We start from the raw sequence: 23,446 nt of genomic DNA, 5'->3' as shown, positions 1-23,446 counted from the left end.
TAGTGGCCCCAGCCGACTTGTAAGTCGCTTTGGACAAAAGCGTCTGCTAAATGGGATATATATATATATACAGTCTAGAGACCGACGCTTTCTGTAGCACATCATACAGTCTAGAGACCGACCCTTTTGAATGGGGTTTGACAAGGATCAAGCTATCTAATGTAGGTTTATTTGGCTTAATGCCACACTGTGGGATATGTGTCCTTAAGAAGTTCCTGATTTGGAGGTATCTGAAAAAATGTGTTGTTGGCATGTTGAACTTTCCCTGTAATTGTTGAAATGAAGCTAACCGATCATCCATGTATAGATGACCAATTGTTGTGAGCCCCTTCTCCCTCCACTGTGTGAAAACACCACATCATCCAATGCAGGGTGGAAAGCATGATTCAGACAAATCGGGCTGTCAATGTAAACCACCAGAGCAGAGCAGGACACAAACACCCAGCAGTTAGTGATGGACTAGACAGTGAGGGTGGGTCATGGTCGGCTAAAGGGGGTAAGTAGGGATGTAACGATTCACTGATACACATTGGTCTCTGGTTAAAATGTTTAAGATATGAGTGCATCGGTCCAGGGTTCCAATGTTAAGAAAATACCTCATCTGTTTCCAGATCCTAAGCGTATGACAAATGACTGGAGATAGAGTCATAACTGGCTTTCCCCCTCCATATTCTGGACTATTAACCAGTGAAGGAACATTGACAGGAGGCTCAATCAAGTCTTTACTGAAGACTCATCTCTTCAGTGGGTCATATGATTGAGTGTAGTCTGGCCCAGGAGTGGGAAGTGGGAAGGTGAACGGAAAGGCTCTGGAGCAACGAACCACCCTTGCTGTCTCTGCCTGGCCGGTTCCCCTCTTTCCACTGGGATTCTCTGCCTCTAACCCTATTACAGGGGCTGAGTCACTGGCTTACTGGGGCTCTCTTATGCCGTCCCTGGAGGGGGTGCGTCACCTGAGTGGGTTGATTCACTGATGTGGTCATCCTGTCTGGGTTGGCGCCCCCCCTTGGGTTGTGCCATGGCGGAGATCTTTGAGGGCTATACTCAGCTTTGTCTCAGGATGGTAGGTTGGTGGTTGAAGATATCCCTCTAGTGGTGTGGGGGCTGTGCTTTGGCAAAGTGGGTGGGGTTATATCCTTCCTGTTTGGCCCTGTCCGGGGGTGTCCTTGGGTGGGGCCACAGTGTCTCCTGACCCCTCCTGTCTCAGCCTCCAGTATTTATGCTGCAGTAGTTTATGTGTCGGGGGACTGGGGTCAGTTTGTTACATCTGGAGTACTTCTCCTGTCCAATTCGGTTTCCTGTGTGAATCTAAGTGTGCCTTCTCTAATTCTCTCCTTCTCTCTCTCGGAGGACCTGAGCCCTAGGACCATGCCCCAGGACTACCTGACATGATGACTCCTTGCTGTCCCCAGTCCACCAGGCCGTGCTGCTGCTCCAGTTTCAACTGTTCTACCTTATTATTATTCGACCATGCTGGTCATTTATGAACATTTGAACATCTTGGCCATGTTCTGTTATAATCTCTACCCGGCACAGCCAGAAGAGGACTGGCCACCCCACATATGCTCTCTCTAATTCTCTTTCTTTCTCTCTCTCGGAGGACCTGAGCCCTAGGACCATGCTCCAAGACTACCTGACATGATGACTCCTTGCTGTCCCCAGTCCACCTGGCCGTGCTGCTGCTCCAGTTTCAACTGTTCTGCCTTATTATTATTCGACCATGCTGGTCATTTATGAACATTTGAACATCTTGGCCATGTTCTGTTATAATCTCTACCCGGCACAGCCAGAAGAGGACTGGCCACCCCACATAGCCTGGTTCCTCTCTAGGTTTCTTCCTAGGTTTTGGCCTTTCTAGGGAGTTTTTCCTAACCACCGTGCTTCTACACCTGCATTGCTTGCTGTTTGGGGTTTTAGGCTGGTTTTCTGTACAGCACTTTGAGATATCAGCTGATGTACGAAGGGCTATATAAATAAATTTGATTTGATTTGATTCTGCCTCCACTGTGATTCACGGTTGGGATGGTGTTCTTCGGCTTGCAAGCCTCCCCCTTTTTCCACCAAACATAATGATCGTCATTATGGCCAAACAGTTATATTTTTGTTTCATCAGACCAGAGGACATTTCTCCAAAAAGTACAATTTTTGTCCACATGTGCAGTTGCAAACTGTCAAGACTTTAAGGTTGAGACCGAGTTTGCGTCTCTCATTTTGCGTACCAAAGTACTTTAATCTCTAGAAGACAGAACGAGTCTCCTTCCTGAGCTGTATGACGTCTGCGTGGTCCCATGGAGTTTATACTTGCGTACTATTGTTTGTACAGATGAACGTGGTACCTTCAGGCGTTTGAAAATTGCTCCCAAGGATGTACCAGACTTGTAGAGGTCTACATGTTTTTCTTGGCTGATTTCTTTAGATTTTCCCATGATGTCAAGCAAAGAGGCACTGAGTTTGAAGGTAGGCCTTGAAATACATCCACAGGTACACCTCCAATAGGCTGATTGACATAATTTGAGTCAATCAGAAGCTTCTAAAGTCATGACATCATCTGGAATTTCCCCAGCTGTTTAAAGGCACAGTCAACTTAGTGTATGTAAACTTCTGACCCACTGGAATTGTGATACAGTGAACTATAAGTGAAATAGTCTGTCTGTAAACAATTGATGGAAAAATGACTTGTGTCATGCACAAAGTAGATGTCCTAACCGACTTGCCAAAACTATAGTTTGTTAAAAATATATTTGGGGAGTGGTTGAAAAACCAGTTTAATGACTCCAACCTTAGTGTATGTAAACTTCCGACTTCAACTTTATGTCAGCCCGGGTTAAAACCTGTCCTGTCAGGGTGTATGATGTCAGAGAAATATTTGTTGATTCTGTTTGCCAATATCTTTGTCAACACCTTATTTTCTATGGGGAGTAACGACACGGTACGACATCTCCATGGAATCTCTATCTTCTTTCAAGATCAGTGCTTTTGTATCCTTATACAGTGTTTGATGGAGTTTGACATTTTATTATTAGATATCCATTGGGCCCAGGGGCCTTGCTGTTTGGAAATGGTGCTATCGCGGTGTTCATTTCCTCTAAAGTTGTCCCTGCATCGAGTGCAGCAGCTGCCCCCCTGTCTCGTTTAGGAAGTTCACATTCAGCCAGAAAGCGTTCCATAGATTGTGGATCAGTAGCATCGCGTTTTGATTGATATAGCTCTGAGTAAAACTGCACAAAGCATTTATTAATATCCTGCGGATCTGTTACTATTTTACCCTTCTTGTCTTTTATTTTGTGACTAGCTCTAGATGCCTGTACATGCCTTAGCTGTCTTGATAATAATTTGTGGTTTGTCACCCAGTTCAAAATAACTTTGTTGTGTTCTAGCAAGTAAAGAGCCGTTTCGATAGGGTGGTATTGTATTCATATTTCAACTTTGTGATCTTCTCAAGGACTGTATTCGAGGAATTCGTCCTAAAAATGTTCTCCTGTTCCCCTAACTCAGTTTCTCTCAGCCTTGTATTGGAGCGTTTCCTCCTCTCTGATGTATAAGAAATACTGTAACCTCTAATCACAGCCTTTAGAAATTCTCAAAGGGTGGAGTCGTCAACATCCCCCGTGTCGTTAGCTCAGAGGAAAAAGGCAATCTGCTCCCTCAAATACTGACAAAAAGTCTCATCTTTCATCTTTCAACAAGTATGCCTCTAAAGCTCCACGGTCTCCGACCTGTAGACATCTCGTCGAGATTCAGCACCATGGACAGAGGAGAGTGGTCCGTAATTAGAATAGGGTGATAGGTAACCGACCCAATGCCGGTATCAGCTCCGAGACTAATTCAGATGGTTTCCTTTCCTCCTGGATCCCAAATATCTGTTCTGGCATCTTGAAAGAGACTCGAGCATTTCCAATCCGGCTTTCAGGGCTCTGTTGTGTTGTGCACTGTTTCTCTATGTCCTGTAGCCTGGCCTCGTGATCGACTGTCGTCTGCTCAACCTCATGCACCCTTCTCTGAGTTGCCTTCACAGATTCAGTCAAAGTCCCAATAGTCTTTGAGATATCAGCCAACCTTGTGTCCACCTTCTTGCTTAGTGAGGTTATAGCAGCCAGTAAGTCACTGAGTAGGTTCTGTGGGGACCTCCTGGGAGCTAGCATGTTCAGCTAACTCCTCGTGGGTCGGCGACGTTGAAATTGGTTCGTTGTCTATCTCATTCAAATTATCTTGTTTAGCGCTCCCTTTTCTGGTTCCTTTTCCCTTTGTCATATTGCAAGACAATGATTGAAGTTATAGGTTGTGAGAGGTTAAGATAAATATGAATTTGTTTCAACATTGAGCGGAGCTCTAGCAAAGCACGCTCTCTAATTCTCTAATTGAATGATGGCAGGCCCTACTTCCTGTAAGCACACAGTCCAGTTCATAGTGAATGATGACAGGCCCTACTGCTGTAAACACACAGTCCAGTTCATAGTGAATGATGGCAGGCCCTACTGCTTGTAAACACACAGTCCAGTTCATAGTGAATGATAACAGGCCCTACTGCTGTAAACACACAGTCCAGTTCATAGTGAATGATGGCAGGCCCTACTGCTTGTAAACACACAGTCCAGTTCATAGTGAATGATGACAGGCCCTACTGCTTGTAAACACACAGTCCAGTTCATAGTGAATGATGACAGGCCCTACTGCTTGTAAACACACAGTCCAGTTCATAGTGAATGATGACAGGCCCTACTGCCTGTAAACACACAGTCCAGTTCAAAGTGAATGATAACAGGCCCTACTGCCTGTAAACACACAGTCCAGTTCATAGTGAATGATGACAGGCCCTACTGCCTGTAAACACACAGTCCAGTTCATAGTGAATGATGACAGGCCCTACTGCCTGTAAACACACAGTCCAGTTCATAGTGAATGATGACAGGCCCTACTGCCTGTAAACACACAGTCCAGTTCATAGTGAATGATGACAGGCCCTACTGCCTGTAAACACACAGTCCAGTTCATAGTGAATGATGACAGGCCCTACTGCCTGTAAACACACAGTCCAGTTCAAAGTGAAGGATATGACTGTGGGTGTGTCCAGCCATTACACAGAGCTCAGTAGCAGCTATAACAGAATGACTGTGGGTGTGTCCAGCCATTACACAGAGCTCAGTAGCAGCTATAACAGAATGACTGTGGGTGTGTCCAGCCATTACACAGAGTTCAGTAGCAGCTATAACAGAATGACTGTGGGTGTGTCCAGCCATTACACAGAGCTCAGTAGCAGCTATAACAGAATGACTGTGGGTGTGTCCAGCCATTACATAGAGCTCAGTAGCAGCTATAACAGAATTACTGTGGGTGTGTCCAGCCATTACACAGAGCTCAGTAGCAGCTATAACAGAATGACTGTGGGTGTGTCCAGCCATTACACAGAGCTCAGTAGCAGCTATAACAGAATGACTGTGGGTGTGTCCAGCCATTACATAGAGCTCAGTAGCAGCTATAACAGAATGACTGTGGGTGTGTCCAGCCATTACACAGAGCTCAGTAGCAGCTATAACAGAATGACTGTGGGTGTGTCCAGCCATTACACAGAGCTCAGTAGCAGCTATAACAGAATGACTGTGGGTGTGTCCAGCCATTACACAGAGCTCAGTAGCAGCTATAACAGAATGACTGTGGGTGTGTCCAGCCATTACACAGAGCTCAGTAGCAGCTATAACAGAATTACTGTGGGTGTGTCCAGCCATTACACAGAGCTCAGTAGCAGCTATAACAGAATTATTCACTTCATGACAGGTTTGACTGATAGTTCTGCTTCCGTTGAGTTGGTCTCAGAAAACTCTGGGGTATCAGGTTACAATTTCCACAGCTTGGAAGTTCCGCAATAACAATCTGGCCCAATTCACACATTCTTCATGAACAGCAAGTTATTCACGTCTGAGTCGAAACACTAGGTCCAGGTGGCACGCCCAGTGGAGAAGGTCAGGGTTCTATAGCAGCAGGCAATGGGAGATGTGTACATAGAGATCTGTCCATAGAAATGAATAAAGGGTTTCTATCATCTTCATCATCTCTATGGTTCTGGTCTCCTTCATCTCACTAGTCTTCAGGTAACTCAACCTCGACTGGTCTCCTTCATCTCACTAGTCATCAGGTAACTCAACCTAGACGTGTTTTTAATTTTGATTTTACCTTTATTTAACCAGGCAAGTCAGTTAAGAACAAATTCTTATTTTCAATGACGGCCTGGGAACAGTGGGTGAACTGCCTGTTCAAGGGCAGAACGACAGATTTGTACCTTGTCAGCTTGGGGGTTTGAACTCGCAACCTTCCAGTTACTAGTCCAACACTCTAACCACTAGGCTACCCTGCTGCCCCGCTCCTTCATCTCACTAGTCATCAGGTAACTCAACCTGGTCTCCTTCATCTCACTAGTCATCAGGTAACTCAACCTGGTCTCCTTCATCTCACTAGTTATCAGGTAACTCAACCTGGTCTCCTTCATCTCACTAGTCATCAGGACTAGTCAGACTGGTCTCCTTCATCTCACTAGTCATCAGGTAACTCAACCCAGACTGGTCTCCTTCATCTCACTAGTCTTCAGGACTAGTCAGACTGGTCTCATTCATCTCACTCATCATCAGTGACATGACTGTTTATTTGATTGACGTTACTAGCTCCTTAATGACTTCCCTGCCTATATAACGGTAAAAAAAAAAAAAACTCTTCTTAGGCAAGATTATCTTAGGACTGGCCCTCAGAACAGGTTCATCATGTTTTGAAATTGTGATGTTGCCTGGAATCCATTCTGTGTCAATCAGCTATGGTGACACTTCTCAGCTGTGTGTGTGTGTGTGTGTGTGTGTGTGTGTGTGTATAAACACAGCAGGAAATTGTTTTTTTGTCTTTGTAGACGGTAAACTCCTTCCCTGTTATTCATCCTTTTCGTCCGTCCGTTGTTTCCCTTACAGTAAGCACGGCGGTGACCAACTTCGTCACTAAGCACCAGGTGCATAACAACAACAAAGAATGACATAGATATTTGACTCGGCTCTGACTACCTAGTGAAACCCTGACTGAGGTCTTACCTGACTCGGAGAAAACAGATGGTCTTTAGTACTGAGGAAGGATCATCGAGCAGGGTCAGGGGAAGCAGTGACAGTTTCACCCTGAAAGCTCTTAGACCCATAATGAGATTAGATGAGGTGTTGATGGACTATATAGATGGAGACAGGGATTATGTCACCAGTTTACTCCAGGTCAGAAAGAGTATTACACCACATGATGCAGAGTTTGACATTAAAGTCTGAAAGATTATGGGAACTTGCCTCCCCCAGAAAAAAAATAAAAATGTGAATGAGCTATTTAAACGCGGAAGTGCCATATATGGTCTGCCTTTCACGTAGAGGAGGAACCAGGAAGATCAATTCTGGTATTCGTGGTATTTTGGTCAGTAAAACATTCTGACAACAGTGCTACCTGACGGGCCCTTCCCAACAATGTAGAGAGAGAGAGTTAACAACAGGTGTAGTAGACCTCACAGTGAAATGCTGAATACAACAGGTGTAGTAGACCTCACAGTGAAATGCTGAATACAACAGGTGTAGTAGACCTCACAGTGAAATGCTGAATACAACAGGTGTAGTAGACCTCACAGTGAAATGCTACCTGACGGGCCCTTCCCAACAATGTAGAGAGAGAGTTAACAACAGGTGTAGACGAACAGTGAAATGCTACCTGACGGGCCCTTCCCAACAATGCAGAGAGAAAGAAAGAAATAATAAAAAAATATTAACATGAGGGGGTGGCAGGATAGCCAACTGGTTAGTGTTGGACTAGTAACCAAAAGGTTGCAAGTTCAAATCCCTCACCTGACAATGTACAAGGCAGTTAACCCACTGTTCCTAACCCGTTATTGTAAATAAGAATTTGTTCTTAACTGACTTGCCTAGTTTAAATTAAGGTAAACAAATAAATAAAATAACCAATCAATAATGATAACTTGACTACTGTATTTACACACACTGGTTACCAGTACAGGGTCAATGTGTAGGAGGGGTACAAGGTAATTGAGGTAGATATGGACATATAAGTAGGGATAAAGTGACTAGGTACCAGGATATGTAATAAATAGTAACATCAGTGAATGTGATGAGTCAAAAGAGTTGGTGCAGAAAGTTAAATATTAAATTAAATTGTTAAACAGATAGTCCGGGAAATTAACTATTTAACTAATGATTAGCAGTCTTATGGCTTGGAGGGGTTTTTAAAATGATTTAATGAGACAAAATCCCCAAATACTGGACAGGGCACAATTTAACAACATATCAACCTAAAGGTCAGAGGTCATCATAGATAAGGACACGGTTTATTATTAGTTCATAAACATTCACCTTCCATTCTATTCAGCTGAGTCAGATCTCTTGTTCTCCAGAATAGTGAATGTTGGTGTCTCCTGCCATCTGGTGTAAATGTGAAGGGAATAGAACAGATTTAAAGGGATCGTCAACAACCAGCTGAAGAGTTAGAGATCAATACCAACCCACACATAATGGGGTTAGACACCACATAATGAGGGGTTAGACACCACATAATGAGGGGTCAGACACCACATAATGAGGGGTCAGACACCACATAATGAGGGGTTAGACACCACATAATGAGGGGTTAGACACCACATAATGGGGTCAGACACCACATAATGAGGGGTGAGACACCACATAATGAGGGTTTAGACACCACATAATGAGGGATCAGACACCACATAATGAGGGGTCAGACACCACATAATGGGGTCAGACACTACATAATGAGGGGTTAGACACCACATAATGAGGGGTCAGACACCACATAATGAGGGGTCAGACACCACATAGTGAGGGGTTAGACACCACATAATGAGGGGTTAGACACCACATAATGAGGGGTTAGACACCACATAATGGGGTTAGACACCACATAATGAGGGGTTAGACACCACATAATGAGGGGTTAGACACCACATAATGAGGGGTCAGACACCACATAATGAGGGGTTAGACACCACATAATGAGGGGTTAGACACCACATAATGAGGGGTTAGACACCACATAATGAGGGGTCAGACACCACATAATGAGGGGTCAGACACCACATAATGAGGGGTTAGACACCACATAATGAGGGGTTAGACACCACATAATGGGGTCAGACACCACATAATGAGGGGTTAGACACCACATAATGAGGGGTTAGACACCACATAATGAGGGGTCAGACACCACATAATGAGGGGTTAGACACCACATAATGAGGGGTTAGACACCACATAATGAGGGGTCAGACACCACATAATGAGGGGTTAGACACCACATAATGAGGGGTTAGACACCACATAATGAGGGGTTAGACACCACATAATGAGGGGTTAGACACCACATAATGAGGGGTTAGACACCACATAATGAGGGGTTAGACACCACATAATGAGGGGTCAGACACCACATAATGAGGGGTCAGACACCACATAATGAGGGGTTAGACACCACATAATGAGGGGTTAGACACCAGATAATGAGGGGTCAGACACCACATAATGAGGGGTTAGTCACCACATAATGAGGTTAGACACCACATAATGAGGTTAGACACCACATAATGAGGGGTCAGACACCACATAATGAGGTTAGACACCACATAATGAGGGGTTAGACACCACATAATGAGGGGTCAGACACCAGATAATGAGGGGTTAGACACCACATAATGAGGTTAGACACCACATAATGAGGGGTTAGACACCACATAATGAGGGGTCAGACACCACATAATGAGGTTAGACACCACATAATGAGGGGTTAGACACCACATAATGAGGGGTCAGACACCACATAATGAGGGGTCAGACACCACATAATGAGGGGTCAGACACCACATAATGAGGTTAGACACCACATAATGAGGGGTTAGACACCACATAATGAGGGGTCAGACACCACATAATGAGGGGTCAGACACCACATAATGAGGGGTCAGACACCACATAATGAGGGGTTAGACACCACATAATGAGGGGTGAGACACCAGATAATGAGGGGTCAGACACCACATAATGAGGGGTTAGACACCACATAATGAGGGGTTAGACACCACATAATGGGGTCAGACACCACATAATGAGGGGTTAGACACCACATAATGAGGGGTCAGACACCACATAATGAGGGGTTAGACACCACATAATGAGGGGTGAGACACCAGATAATGAGGGGTTAGACACCACATAATGAGGGGTGAGACACCACATAATGAGGGGTGAGACACCACATAATGAGGGGTTAGACACCACATAATGAGGGGTTAGACACCACATAATGAGGGGTGAGACACCAGATAATGAGGTTAGACACCACATAATGAGGTTAGACACCACATAATGAGGGGATAGACACCACATAATGGGGTTAGACACCACATAATGAGGGGTCAGACACCACATAATGAGCGGTCAGACACCACATAATGAGGGGTCAGACACCACATAATGAGGGATCAGACACCACATAATGAGGGGTCAGACACCACATAATGAGGGGTCAGACACCACATAATGAGGGGTTAGACACCACATAATGAGGGGTTAGACACCACATAATGAGGGGTCAGACACCACATAATGAGGGGTTAGACACCACATAATGAGGGGTCAGACACCACGTAATGAGGGATCAGACACCACATAATGAGGGGTTAGACACCACATAATGAAGGGTCAGACACCACATAATGAGGGGTTAGACACCACATAATGAGGGGTTAGACACCACATAATGAGGGGTCAGACACCACATAATGAGGGGTCAGACACCACATAATGAGGGGTTAGACACCACATAATGAGGGGTTAGACACCACATAATGAGGGGTCAGACACCACATAATGAGGGATTAGACAACACATAATGAGGGGTCTGACACCACATAATGAGGGGTTAGACACCACATAATGAGGGGTTAGACACCACATAATGAGGGGTTAGACACCACAAAATGAGGGGTCAGACACCACATAATGAGGGGTTAGACACCACATAATGAGGGGTTAGACACCACATAATGAGGGGTTAGACACCACATAATGAGGGGTTAGACACCACATAATGAGGGGTCAGACACCACATAATGAGGGGTCAGACACCACATAATGAGGGGTTAGACACCACATAATGAGGGGTCAGACACCACGTAATGAGGGATCAGACACCACATAATGAGGGGTTAGACACCACATAATGAAGGGTCAGACACCACATAATGAGGGGTTAGACACCACATAATGAGGGGTTAGACACCACATAATGAGGGGTCAGACACCACATAATGAGGGGTTAGACAGCACATAATGAGGGGTCAGACACCACGTAATGAGGGATCAGACACCACATAATGAGGGGTTAGACACCACATAATGAAGGGTCAGACACCACATAATGAGGGGTTAGACACCACATAATGAGGGGTTAGACACCACATAATGAGGGGTCAGACACCACATAATGAGGGGTTAGACACCACATAATGAGGGGTCAGACACTACGTAATGAGGGATCAGACACCACATAATGAGGGGTTAGACACCACATAATGAAGGGTCAGACACCACATAATGAGGGGTTAGACACCACATAATGAGGGGTTAGACACCACATAATGAGGGGTCAGACACCACATAATGAGGGGTCAGACACCACATAATGAGGGGTTAGACACCACATAATGAGGGGTCAGACACACACATAATGAGGGGTCAGACACCACATAATGAGGGGTTAGACACCACATAATGAGGGGTCAGACACCACATAATGAGGGGTCAGACACCACATAATGAGGGGTTAGACACCACATAATGAGGGTCAGACACCACATAATGAGGGGTCAGACACCACATAATGAGGGGTTAGACACCACATAATGAAGGGTCAGACACCACATAATGAGGGGTTAGACAGCACATAATGAGGGGTTAGACACCACATAATGAGGGGTCAGACACCACATAATGAGGGGTTAGACAGCACATAATGAGGGTCAGACACCACGTAATGAGGGGTCAGACACCACATAATGAGGGGTTAGACACCACATAATGAAGGGTCAGACACCACATAATGAGGGGTTAGACACCACATAATGAGGGGTCAGACACCACATAATGAGGGGTCAGACACCACATAATGAGGGGTTAGACACCACATAATGAGGGGTCAGACACCACATAATGAGGGGTTAGACACCACATAATGAGGGGTTAGACACCACATAATGAGGGGTCAGACACCACATAATGAGGGGTTAGACACCACGTAATGAGGGGTTAGACACCACATAATGAGGGGTCAGACACCACATAATGAGGGGTCAGACACCACATAATGAGGGGTTAGACACCACATAATGAGGGGTTAGACACCACATAATGAGGGGTTAGACACCACATAATGAGGGGTTAGACAACACATAATGAGGGGTTAGACACCACAAAATGAGGGGTCAGACACCACATAATGAGGGGTTAGACACCACATAATGAGGGGTTAGACACCACAAAATGAGGGGTTAGACACCACATAATGAGGGGTTAGACACCACATAATGAGGGGTTAGACACCACATAATGAGGGGTCAGACACCACATAATGAGGGGTTAGACACCACATAATGAGGGGTCAGACACCACGTAATGAGGGATCAGACACCACATAATGGGGTTAGACACCACATAATGAAGGGTCAGACACCACATAATGAGGGGTTAGACACCACATAATGAGGGGTTAGACACCACATAATGAGGGGTTAGACACCACATAATGAGGGGTCAGACACCACATAATGAGGGGTCAGACACCACATAATGAGGGGTCTGACACCACATAATGAGGGGTTAGACACCACATAATGAGGGGTTAGACACCACATAATGAGGGGTCAGACACCACATAATGGGGTTAGACACCACATAATGAGGGATTAGACACCACATAATGAGGGGTCAGACACCACAAAATGGGGTTAGACACCACATAATGAGGGTCAGACACCACATAATGAGGGGTTAGACACCACATAATGAGGGGTTAGACACCACATAATGAGGGGTCAGACACCACATAATGAGGGGTCAGACACCACATAATGAGGGGTTAGACACCACATAATGAGGGGTTAGACACCACATAATGGGGTCAGACACCACATAATGAGGGGTGAGACACCACATAATGAGGGTTTAGACACCACATAATGAGGGTTTAGACACCACATAATGAGGGATCAGACACCACATAATGAGGGGTCAGACACCACATAATGGGGTCAGACACCACATAATGAGGGGTTAGACACCACATAATGAGGGGTCAGACACCACATAATGAGGGGTCAGACACCACATAGTGAGGGGTTAGACACCACATAATGAGGGGTCAGACACCACATTAGACACCACATAATGAGGGGTTAGACACCACATAATGAGGGGTTAGACACCACATAATGAGGGGTTAGACACCACATAATGGGGTTAGACACCACATAATGGGGTTAGACACCACATAATGAGGGGTTAGGGGTTAGACACCACATAATGAGGGGTCAGACACCACATAATGAGGGGTTAGACACCACATAATGAGGGGTTAGACACCACATAATGAGGGGTTAGACACCACATAATGAGGGGTCAGACACCACATAATGAGGGGTCAGACACCACATAATGAGGGGTTAGACACCACATAATGAGGGGTTAGACACCACATAATGGGGTCAGACATCACATAATGAGGGGTTAGACACCACATAATGAGGGGTTAGACACCACATAATGAGGGGTCAGACACCACATAATGAGGGGTTAGACACCACATAATGAGGGGTTAGACACCACATAATGAGGGGTCAGACACCACATAATGAGGGGTTAGACACCACATAATGAGGGGTTAGACACCACATAATGAGGGGTTAGACACCACATAATGAGGGGTTAGACACCACATAATGAGGGGTTAGACACCACATAATGAGGGGTTAGACACCACATAATGAGGGGTCAGACACCACATAATGAGGGGTCAGACACCACATAATGAGGGGTTAGACACCACATAATGAGGGGTTAGACACCAGATAATGAGGGGTCAGACACCACATAATGAGGGGTTAGTCACCACATAATGAGGTTAGACACCACATAATGAGGTTAGACACCACATAATGAGGGGTCAGACACCACATAATGAGGTTAGACACCACATAATGAGGGGTTAGACACCACATAATGAGGGGTCAGACACCAGATAATGAGGGGTTAGACACCACATAATGAGGGGTTAGACACCACATAATGAGGGGTCAGACACCACATAATGAGGTTAGACACCACATAATGAGGGGTTAGACACCACATAATGAGGGGTCAGACACCACATAATGAGGGGTCAGACACCACATAATGAGGGGTCAGACACCACATAATGAGGTTAGACACCACATAATGAGGGGTTAGACACCACATAATGAGGGGTCAGACACCACATAATGAGGGGTCAGACACCACATAATGAGGGGTCAGACACCACATAATGAGGGGTTAGACACCACATAATGAGGGGTGAGACACCAGATAATGAGGGGTCAGACACCACATAATGAGGGGTTAGACACCACATAATGAGGGGTTAGACACCACATAATGGGGTCAGACACCACATAATGAGGGGTTAGACACCACATAATGAGGGGTCAGACACCACATAATGAGGGGTTAGACACCAAATAATGAGGGGTGAGACACCAGATAATGAGGGGTTAGACACCACATAATGAGGGGTGAGACACCACATAATGAGGGGTGAGACACCACATAATGAGGGGTTAGACACCACATAATGAGGGGTTAGACACCACATAATGAGGGGTGAGACACCAGATAATGAGGTTAGACACCACATAATGAGGTTAGACACCACATAATGAGGGGATAGACACCACATAATGGGGTTAGACACCACATAATGAGGGGTCAGACACCACATAATGAGGGGTTAGACACCACATAATGAAGGGTCAGACACCACATAATGAGGGGTTAGACACCACATAATGAGGGGTTAGACACCACATAATGAGGGGTCAGACACCACATAATGAGGGGTCAGACACCACATAATGAGGGGTCAGACACCACATAATGAGGGGTTAGACACCACATAATGAGGGGTCAGACACCACATAATGAGGGATTAGACAACACATAATGAGGGGTCTGACACCACATAATGAGGGGTTAGACACCACATAATGAGGGGTTAGACACCACATAATGAGGGGTTAGACACCACAAAATGAGGGGTCAGACACCACATAATGAGGGGTTAGACACCACATAATGAGGGGTTAGACACCACATAATGAGGGGTTAGACACCACATAATGAGGGGTTAGACACCACATAATGAGGGGTCAGACACCACATAATGAGGGGTCAGACACCACATAATGAGGGGTTAGACACCACATAATGAGGGGTCAGACACCACGTAATGAGGGATCAGACACCACATAATGAGGGGTTAGACACCACATAATGAAGGGTCAGACACCACATAATGAGGGGTTAGACACCACATAATGAGGGGTTAGACACCACATAATGAGGGGTCAGACACCACATAATGAGGGGTTAGACACCACATAATGAGGGGTTAGACACCACATAATGAGGGGTCAGACACCACATAATGAGGGGTTAGACACCACATAATGAGGGGTCAGACACTACGTAATGAGGGATCAGACACCACATAATGAGGGGTTAGACACCACATAATGAAGGGTCAGACACCACATAATGAGGGGTTAGACACCACATAATGAGGGGTTAGACACCACATAATGAGGGGTCAGACACCACATAATGAGGGGTCAGACACCACATAATGAGGGGTTAGACACCACATAATGAGGGGTTAGACACCACATAATGAGGGGTCAGACACCACATAATGAGGGGATAGACACCACATAATGGGGTTAGACACCACATAATGAGGGGTCAGACACCACATAATGAGCGGTCAGACACCACATAATGAGGGGTCAGACACCACATAATGAGGGATCAGACACCACATAATGAGGGGTCAGACACCACATAATGAGGGGTCAGACACCACATAATGAGGGGTTAGACACCACATAATGAGGGGTTAGACACCACATAATGAGGGGTCAGACACCACATAATGAGGGGTTAGACACCACATAATGAGGGGTCAGACACCACGTAATGAGGGATCAGACACCACATAATGAGGGGTTAGACACCACATAATGAAGGGTCAGACACCACATAATGAGGGGTTAGACACCACATAATGAGGGGTTAGACACCACATAATGAGGGGTCAGACACCACATAATGAGGGGTCAGACACCACATAATGAGGGGTTAGACACCACATAATGAGGGGTTAGACACCACATAATGAGGGGTCAGACACCACATAATGAGGGATTAGACAACACATAATGAGGGGTCTGACACCACATAATGAGGGGTTAGACACCACATAATGAGGGGTTAGACACCACATAATGAGGGGTTAGACACCACAAAATGAGGGGTCAGACACCACATAATGAGGGGTTAGACACCACATAATGAGGGGTTAGACACCACATAATGAGGGGTTAGACACCACATAATGAGGGGTTAGACACCACATAATGAGGGGTCAGACACCACATAATGAGGGGTCAGACACCACATAATGAGGGGTTAGACACCACATAATGAGGGGTCAGACACCACGTAATGAGGGATCAGACACCACATAATGAGGGGTTAGACACCACATAATGAAGGGTCAGACACCACATAATGAGGGGTTAGACACCACATAATGAGGGGTTAGACACCACATAATGAGGGGTCAGACACCACATAATGAGGGATTAGACAACACATAATGAGGGGTCTGACACCACATAATGAGGGGTTAGACACCACATAATGAGGGGTTAGACACCACATAATGAGGGGTTAGACACCACAAAATGAGGGGTCAGACACCACATAATGAGGGGTTAGACACCACATAATGAGGGGTTAGACACCACATAATGAGGGGTTAGACACCACATAATGAGGGGTTAGACACCACATAATGAGGGGTCAGACACCACATAATGAGGGGTCAGACACCACATAATGAGGGGTTAGACACCACATAATGAGGGGTCAGACACCACATAATGAGGGGTCAGACACCACATAATGAGGGGTTAGACAGCACATAATGAGGGGTCAGACACCACGTAATGAGGGATCAGACACCACATAATGAGGGGTTAGACACCACATAATGAAGGGTCAGACACCACATAATGAGGGGTTAGACACCACATAATGAGGGGTTAGACACCACATAATGAGGGGTCAGACACCACATAATGAGGGGTTAGACACCACATAATGAGGGGTCAGACACCACGTAATGAGGGATCAGACACCACATAATGAGGGGTTAGACACCACATAATGAAGGGTCAGACACCACATAATGAGGGGTTAGACACCACATAATGAGGGGTTAGACACCACATAATGAGGGGTCAGACACCACATAATGAGGGGTCAGACACCACATAATGAGGGGTTAGACACCACATAATGAGGGGTTAGACACCACATAATGAGGGGTCAGACACCACATAATGAGGGGATAGACACCACATAATGGGGTTAGACACCACATAATGAGGGGTCAGACACCACATAATGAGCGGTCAGACACCACATAATGAGGGGTCAGACACCACATAATGAGGGGTTAGACACCACATAATGAAGGGTCAGACACCACATAATGAGGGGTTAGACACCACATAATGAGGGGTTAGACACCACATAATGAGGGGTCAGACACCACATAATGAGGGGTCAGACACCACATAATGAGGGGTTAGACACCACATAATGAGGGGTTAGACACCACATAATGAGGGGTCAGACACCACATAATGAGGGATTAGACAACACATAATGAGGGGTCTGACACCACATAATGAGGGGTTAGACACCACATAATGAGGGGTTAGACACCACATAATGAGGGGTTAGACACCACAAAATGAGGGGTCAGACACCACATAATGAGGGGTTAGACACCACATAATGAGGGGTTAGACACCACATAATGAGGGGTTAGACACCACATAATGAGGGGTTAGACACCACATAATGAGGGGTCAGACACCACATAATGAGGGGTCAGACACCACATAATGAGGGGTTAGACACCACATAATGAGGGGTCAGACACCACGTAATGAGGGATCAGACACCACATAATGAGGGGTTAGACACCACATAATGAAGGGTCAGACACCACATAATGAGGGGTTAGACACCACATAATGAGGGGTTAGACACCACATAATGAGGGGTCAGACACCACATAATGAGGGGTTAGACAGCACATAATGAGGGGTCAGACACCACGTAATGAGGGATCAGACACCACATAATGAGGGGTTAGACACCACATAATGAAGGGTCAGACACCACATAATGAGGGGTTAGACACCACATAATGAGGGGTTAGACACCACATAATGAGGGGTCAGACACCACATAATGAGGGGTTAGACACCACATAATGAGGGGTCAGACACTACGTAATGAGGGATCAGACACCACATAATGAGGGGTTAGACACCACATAATGAAGGGTCAGACACCACATAATGAGGGGTTAGACACCACATAATGAGGGGTTAGACACCACATAATGAGGGGTCAGACACCACATAATGAGGGGTCAGACACCACATAATGAGGGGTTAGACACCACATAATGAGGGGTTAGACACCACATAATGAGGGGTCAGACACCACATAATGAGGGATTAGACAACACATAATGAGGGGTCTGACACCACATAATGAGGGGTTAGACACCACATAATGAGGGGTTAGACACCACATAATGAGGGGTTAGACACCACAAAATGAGGGGTCAGACACCACATAATGAGGGGTTAGACACCACATAATGAGGGGTTAGACACCACATAATGAGGGGTTAGACACCACATAATGAGGGGTTAGACACCACATAATGAGGGGTTAGACACCACATAATGAGGGGTCAGACACCACATAATGAGGGGTTAGACACCACATAATGAGGGGTCAGACACCACGTAATGAGGGATCAGACACCACATAATGGGGTTAGACACCACACAATGAAGGGTCAGACACCACATAATGAGGGGTTAGACACCACATAATGAGGGGTTAGACACCACATAATGAGGGGTTAGACACCACATAATGAGGGGTCAGACACCACATAATGAGGGGTCAGACACCACATAATGAGGGGTTAGACACCACATAATGAGGGGTTAGACACCACATAATGAGGGTCAGACACCACATAATGACGGTTTAGACAACACATAATGAGGGGTCTGACACCACATAATGAGGGGTTAGACACCACATAATGAGGGGTTAGACACCACATAATGAGGGGTTAGACACCACAAAATGAGGGGTCAGACACCACATAATGAGGGGTTAGACACCACATAATGAGGGGTTAGACACCACATAATGAGGGGTTAGACACCACATAATGAGGGGTTAGACACCACATAATGAGGGGTTAGACACCACATAATGAGGGGTTAGACACCACATAATGAGGGGTCAGACACCACATAATGAGGGGTTAGACACCACATAATGAGGGGTCAGACACCACGTAATGAGGGATCAGACACCACATAATGAGGGGTTAGACACCACATAATGAAGGGTCAGACACCACATAATGAGGGGTTAGACACCACATAATGAGGGGTTAGACACCACATAATGAGGGGTCAGACACCACATAATGAGGGTTAGACACCACATAATGAGGGGTCAGACACCACATAATGAGGGGTCAGACACCACATAATGAGGGGTTAGACACCACATAATGAGGGGTTAGACACCACATAATGAGGGGTTAGACACCACATAATGAGGGGTTAGACACCATATAATGACGGGTTAGACACCACATAATGAGGAATTAGACACCACATAATGAGGGGTCAGACACCACATAATGAGGGGTCAGACACCACATAATGAGGGATTAGACACCACATAATGAGGGGTTAGACACCACATAATGAGGGTTAGACACCACATAATGAGGGGTCAGACACCACATAATGAGGGGTCAGACACCACATAATGAGGGGTTAGACACCACATAATGAGGGGTTAGACACCACATAATGAGGGGTTAGACACCACATAATGAGGGGTTAGACACCATATAATGAGGGGTCAGACACCACATAATGAGGGGTTAGACACCAGATAATGGGGTTAGACACCACATAATGAGGGGTTAGACACCACATAATGAGGGGTTAGACACCACATAATGAGGGGTTAGACACCACGTAATGAGGGGTTAGACACCACATAATGGGGTTAGACACCACATAATGGGGTCAGACACCACATAATGAGGGGTCAGACACCACATAATGAGCGGTCAGACACCACATAATGAGGGGTCAGACACCACATAATGAGGGATCAGACACCACATAATGAGGGTTAGACACCACATAATGAGGGGTCAGACACCACATAATGGGGTTAGACACCACATAATGAGGGGTTAGACACCACATAATGAGGGGTCAGACACCACATAATGAGGGGTTAGACACCACATAATGAGGGGTCAGACACCACGTAATGAGGGATCAGACACCACATAATGAGGGGTTAGACACCACATAATGAAGGGTCAGACACCACATAATGAGGGGTTAGACACCACATAATGAGGGGTCAGACACCACGTAATGAGGGGTTAGACACCACATAATGGGGTTAGACACCACATAATGGGGTTAGACACCACATAATGAGGGGTCAGACACCACATAATGAGCGGTCAGACACCACATAATGAGGGGTCAGACACCACATAATGAGGGTTCAGACACCACATAATGAGGGGTCAGACACCACATAATGAGGGGGTCAGACACCACATAATGAGGGGTTAGACACCACATAATGAGGGGTTAGACACCACATAATGAGGGGTTAGACACCACATAATGAGGGGTTAGACACCATATAATGAGGGATCAGACACCACATAATGAGGGGTCAGACACCACATAATGAGGGGTCAGACACCACATAATGGGGTTAGACACCACATAATGAGGGTTAGACACCACATAATGAGGGGTTAGACACCACATAATGGGGTTAGACACCACATAATGAGGGGTTAGACACCACATAATGAGGGGTCAGACACCACATAATGAGGGGTTAGACACCACATAATGAGGGGTTAGACACCACATAATGAGGGGTTAGACACCACATAATGAGGGGTTAGACACCATATAATGAGGGGTTAGACACCACATAATGAAGGGTCAGACACCACATAATGAGGGGTTAGACACCACATAATGAGGGGTTAGACACCACATAATGAGGGGTTAGACACCACATAATGAGGAATTAGACACCACATATTGAGGGTTTAGACACCACATAATGAGGTTAGACACCACATAATGGGGTTAGACACCACATAATGAGGGGTTAGACACCACATAATGAGGGGTCAGACACCACATAATGAGGGGTTAGACACCACATAATGAGGGGTCAGACACCACATAATGAGGGGTCAGACACCACATAATGAGGGATTAGACACCACATAATGAGGGGTTAGACACCACATAATGAGGGTTAGACACCACATAATGAGGGGTCAGACACCACATAATGAGGGGTCAGACACCACATAATGAGGGGTTAGACACCACATAATGAGGGGTTAGACACCACATAATGAGGGGTTAGACACCACATAATGAGGGGTTAGACACCATATAATGAGGGTTAGACACCACATAATGAAGGGTCAGACACCACATAATGAGGGGTTAGACACCACATAATGAGGGGTTAGACACCACATAATGAGGGGTCAGACACCACATAATGAGGGGTTAGACACCACATAATGAGGGGTCAGACACCACATAATGAGGGTCAGACACCACATAATGAGGGATTAGACACCACATAATGAGGGGTTAGACACCACATAATGAGGGTTAGACACCACATAATGAGGGGTCAGACACCACATAATGAGGGGTCAGACACCACATAATGAGGGGTTAGACACCACATAATGAGGGGTTAGACACCACATAATGAGGGGTCAGACACCACATAATGAGGGGTTAGACACCAGATAATGGGGTTAGACACCACATAATGAGGGGTTAGACACCACATAATGAGGGGTTAGACACCACATAATGAGGGGTTAGACACCACGTAATGAGGGGTTAGACACCACATAATGGGGTTAGACACCACATAATGGGGTTAGACACCACATAATGAGGGTCAGACACCACATAATGAGCGGTCAGACACCACATAATGAGGGGTCAGACACCACATAATGAGGGATCAGACACCACATAATGAGGGGTCAGACACCACATAATGAGGGGTCAGACACCACATAATGAGGGGTTAGACACCACATAATGAGGGGTTAGACACCACATAATGAGGGGTCAGACACCACATAATGAGGGGTTAGACACCACATAATGAGGGGTCAGACACCACATAATGAGGGGTCAGACACCACATAATGAGGGGTTAGACACCACATAATGAGGGGTTAGACACCACATAATGAGGGGTCAGACACCACATAATGAGGGGTTAGACACCACATAATGAGGGGTCAGACACCACGTAATGAGGGATCAGACACCACATAATGAGGGGTTAGACACCACATAATGAAGGGTCAGACACCACATAATGAGGGGTTAGACACCACATAATGAGGGGTCAGACACCACGTAATGAGGGGTTAGACACCACATAATGGGGTTAGACACCACATAATGGGGTTAGACACCACATAATGAGGGGTCAGACACCACATAATGAGCGGTCAGACACCACATAATGAGGGGTCAGACACCACATAATGAGGGATCAGACACCACATAATGAGGGGTCAGACACCACATAATGAGGGGTCAGACACCACATAATGAGGGGTTAGACACCACATAATGAGGGGTTAGACACCACATAATGAGGGGTTAGACACCACATAATGAGGGGTTAGACACCATATAATGAGGGATCAGACACCACATAATGAGGGGTCAGACACCACATAATGAGGGGTCAGACACCACATAATGGGGTTAGACACCACATAATGAGGGTTAGACACCACATAATGAGGGGTTAGACACCACATAATGGGGTTAGACACCACATAATGAGGGGTTAGACACCACATAATGAGGGGTCAG

The sequence above is a fragment of the Oncorhynchus masou genome, unplaced genomic scaffold, assembly GCF_036934945.1.
Source record: "Oncorhynchus masou masou isolate Uvic2021 unplaced genomic scaffold, UVic_Omas_1.1 unplaced_scaffold_1495, whole genome shotgun sequence".
In the NCBI taxonomy this organism is placed as follows: Eukaryota; Metazoa; Chordata; class Actinopteri; order Salmoniformes; family Salmonidae; genus Oncorhynchus; species Oncorhynchus masou.
Note: the sequence above shows the minus strand (reverse complement) of the source record.